Raw genomic sequence first — 4266 nt, 5'->3', positions numbered from 1 at the left:
GTTCGTTTCAGATACGACATGACATGAAGAGTTGACAGTCGAACAGAGCTGAGCAAAGCAGAAAGGTAAGTGTGTTTCATTTTAGTATGGACACTTGTATTTTGTTTTTATATGGTATGTTTTGTGCATGCTATGTTTCAGGTGTACTTGTAGTCAGCGACGAAGACGATTCAAGAAGAGGAACATTGCTGAGAAAGTGAATGGGACTTGCAAACAGGGTAAGTGTTACAATTGTTTGTTTGATTTTTACCATGCATACTTTGCTTTGCTCTGTTTCAGATTTCACATGCAGAAATGGTCTCATAGCAGTGCCAACAGTGAATAAGGATTTCAACTGCTGTGAAACAACTCAACAGAAAGTAGGTAAGCATTGAATGAATGCACTTGAGTTGTACAATATGATGTGATGCTTTTCTCTGTTTCAGATTCAAGTTCCTGGTGTAGACAGAGAAATGTGTTTGAAGAAGGAATTCTACTACTGTGATTCAACTCTACAGAAGCAAGGTAAGTAGAAACAAAATTTTGGTTTAATTTAACTCATGTGTTTTGCACTGCATGCTATTTTTCAGGTCTCTCATGCAGTGATGGAAAAGAAGAAGATTTCAAGAAAGAATCACTGCTGCAACTCAGGCCTATAACAAGGTAAGTGTTTACTATATTGTATACAAGATGTTTATCTGTTTCACTCTGTTTCAGGTTTCAATTGCAGAGATGTTGCAGAGATGTTTTGACAGCTTGTGGCAGAAAAGAAATTCAGCATCTGTTTCTCGACTCTAGCCACGAGGTAAGTCAAAACAAATATACTGGTTTGTATGTAATGTTGTTATGCCCTTCTATGTTTCAGACTTACATTGCTGTGACTGTTCCACAGTGGGTCAAAAAAGAGACGAATACAGGTTTCAAGAAGAAAATTGGCTGTTAAAAACCTGCACAAAATATGAGGTAAGTAAACTACTCTTTTGGTTTGTTTTGTGCTTTGTTATGCTTAACTATTTTTCAGATTGGAATGGTGGGTCGTTACAGAGCAGACTTTTGGACTACTGAGAAGTTGAGAAACAGAGAATGATTCAAGATCAGCTAGGTAAGTCTTGATTATTATGCATTGCTAAATGTTTTTTTCATTCCAGTATGGCTGTGGTAAGTACACAAACTTTCTATAATTTAATATTGAACTGTTTTTATGACCTGTATTCTGCATTGTAAAATGTCTGTTTTTCATTTCAGTATCCTGTGGTAAGTACACTAACTTTCTTCAATTTTCATATTGAACTGTTTTGATGACTTGTATACTACTATGCAATGCCTAATGTTTTTTTCATTTCAGTAGCCTGTTGGTAAGTACACTAACTTTCTATAATTTCATAGTGAACTGTTTTGATGACCTGTATTTTGCATTGTAAAATGTGTTTCTTTTTCATTTCAGTATGGCTGTGGTAAGTACACAAACTTTCTTTAATTTTTATATTGAACTGTTTTGATGACTTGTATTCTGCTATACAAAATGTGCTTTTTTCAATTTCAGGTCAGCAATGGTAAGTATAGTGTGTTTTTTTATGTATAATTTTGTATACATATTGTTTTTTTCATCATAGCATGTCTTTTATATTTATGCTTTGTGTAAGTAAAATGTTCATAAATCATTCTTATCTTCAAACTAAAAATGTATTGTGCTATGCAAAATGTCTGTATGATTTCAGTTGCCAGAGGTGAGTACCATTACAGTTGAAAAGTTAGTTTTGTTTAGTTAAAGTTTTGGTTCACAGTTCTGTTTGTTATTTGGCAAAATTTACATGTATGCATTGAGTCTTGATTTCAGCTCGATTGTGGACTGAAGAAGATTGCCCGCAGAGGGATTGGATACAAAATACAAAGTAAGTACTGAGTTTCTTACTAAAAGTTTTGAGTTGTATTCATTGTATGTTAATATGCTATGATTGCTATGAACATGACTTTTGTATTTCAGCGAAGACAACATAGGTAAGTAAAATTGTTATCTGTTTCATGTTTACTGTTACAGTTCAATATTGTGTTTATAAATTGTAAGTTGTACAAACACATTCAAAAGTTTCTAATCATGCTTTCGATTTCATTTCAGCTTTACTGCTAGACGAGTGTTCTCTACTACTTGACGAGTCAGCTTTACTACCAGGCGAGCAGTGACAACAAGGCGCCTTTGTGGAAACAACACAACAAAAAAGTGAGTATTAGTTGAAATTGTTTTACTGTATGTTATACTTAAATGCAAAATTGTGCACATAAATTGTAAGTTGTACAATTACAATGAAAGTTTCTGATCATGCTTTCTATTTCATTTCAGCTGTACTGCTAGACGAGCAGTGACAGAAAGGCGCCTGAACATGCAACACAAAACAAAAAAGTAAGTATCAGTTAAACAGTTGGTAGAGTTGTGTGTTTTTCTTTAGCAGTTTGTGTTTACTATTTTATTTGATACATGGTATATTACACATGCATGTTTTTATCATTTCAGGCTGTTTACTTTCATCGTTTACTGTTTAACACAATTTGCTTTTCTATTTTCAGTGCCAATATACAAACCTTGATGTGAACACCGAGTAGTCAATGCATACGTGTGGCGTACAGCTGCGACAAAACCGTGGGTCCATCGCACCGATAACTCGAACATTGGCCCGCGTATGGACATCAGTGCAACTTTGTGAATCCATGTAACTTTGTGAATCCATGTAACATTGCGAATATGTGTCGATCGAAAAATGTGTACATTCTGCACTGAAACGAACTCGGTGTTGCAAGTGGCAAGTGTTGACAGTGTGTATGTTTATGTTTATGTTTTTACATGAAAACTAAAGGAGATTGTTCTCCTACCTTTTTTTTCCTTGTTTTATTGCGCTGGCCAGCAATATTGATGTATTGATGTATGTGTTTGTGTTTAAACTATGCAATACCAAAATCAAACAAAAATAAACATTAACAGTCATTAACTGTGTTTGGGCGGCCGAGGGGTTTAAGACTCCACAAGTGTGAAGCGCACTGATAGCACTTGGGGGTGAACACCTCGGTATTTCGGTGCTAAAATGTTTTCACGGTGCTTATCTTGACGCACTGTTAAGACTACCAACCAGTTAATGATTGCTTCATCTTTAAACAAAAAGTAAGTCTCTACTTTGGCACAAGAGACTCCAAGTACCAAATACCAACAATTAAAAAGCAGACGTTTTTCAAAACTATGATCGCTGAGATTGATAGTCAGATGGAGTCCTGCCCAGTTAGCTGTGTAGCGGTCTAGGGCGGGGTTGCAAGTCAATACGAAATGAGGCGCTATAAAGCAACTCGTCCCCGTTATGACCGTCAATACTTTCGACACTATCTGGGAATCCTTTCAACACCACATTGTTGCGCTGTTGGAAGGGTGGTAGGCACGCATGGTGACATGCCTGTGCTTTGCTATGCGACACCATGGTATTTTCGTACGGTGACACGAAATATCTTAATCTGGCTCTCTCAGAAACGCAGGCACGCGTTGACCGAACCTGACCGATGACCGAGCAATAACATTTCTATTAAGTGCTTCAATGCACAAAGTCTGCTAGGCTGGGTGGGAAGGCGACTTCTCTTGTCTGAGCACAAGAGGAACGGTCACAAGTCCGTGAAAACGCCGAGTGACACCACTAGCTTTCAATCGTACAAAGCAAAAAACTTTCAAACTTTTATTTGAGGGAACATGATAAATAAAAGTATATGAATGACTCTCAACGTTATTAGATATTTGCCATATGGACACAAACTATGCTACTCAATGTTGCGTTGAACATTAATTGCGCCTAACGAACTACTCGTGTTGAGACTTACATAAGGCGACTCGTAAACTCAAAGCAGTTACTCGCTTTTAACTGCATACACATTTTGCACGACGATAGGTATAGCTTGTCTTTCAATGAGAAACATCAAAATAAACATTTATCAGTATTTAGGCTTCATATTTCGCATGTAGAAAATACGAACAAAAACACAATACACATAACGTTAAGTGATTATTTCTATTTGAGTTGATAGAAAGTTGATGAGTTGATGATGAAAAAATGATATATACATCGATTTGAGCGACTTTCATGACATTCTCAGAATTGCTAGCACAATTGATAAAAACTATAAACGCAGTTTTATGACTAACTTTGAAATAGTGCAAAGCAATTCCAATTAAAAACCTTTCGCTCCACTACAGTCTACAACCGTATTTGAATCTCAACAACTCGAATGTTCTCATGTTGAAACGCCAGTAAGTTACAC

The 4266-nt window shown here is 36.3% G+C and overlaps 1 long non-coding RNA gene across 2 annotated transcripts; it reads left to right on the top strand.

Moving 5' to 3' along the window:
* The first annotated feature begins 1510 nt into the window (after positions 1 to 1510).
* LOC127851891 (uncharacterized) lies at positions 1511 to 3581 on the top strand. Of its 2 annotated transcripts, XR_008036015.1 has the most exons (4): positions 1513 to 1871; positions 2096 to 2197; positions 2318 to 2377; positions 2542 to 3581. It is a non-coding gene; the product is annotated as an uncharacterized LOC127851891 (long non-coding RNA). The 2 variants fall into 2 exon arrangements; XR_008036014.1 differs by having other exon boundaries at positions 1511 to 2197.
* Positions 3582 to 4266: the final 685 nt, after the last annotated feature.

Source organism: Dreissena polymorpha, chromosome 11, assembly GCF_020536995.1.
Source record: "Dreissena polymorpha isolate Duluth1 chromosome 11, UMN_Dpol_1.0, whole genome shotgun sequence".
NCBI lineage: Eukaryota > Metazoa > Mollusca > Bivalvia > Myida > Dreissenidae > Dreissena > Dreissena polymorpha.
The sequence above is the reverse complement of the archived record's forward strand: the minus strand, read 5'-3'. Positions and strand labels throughout refer to the sequence as shown.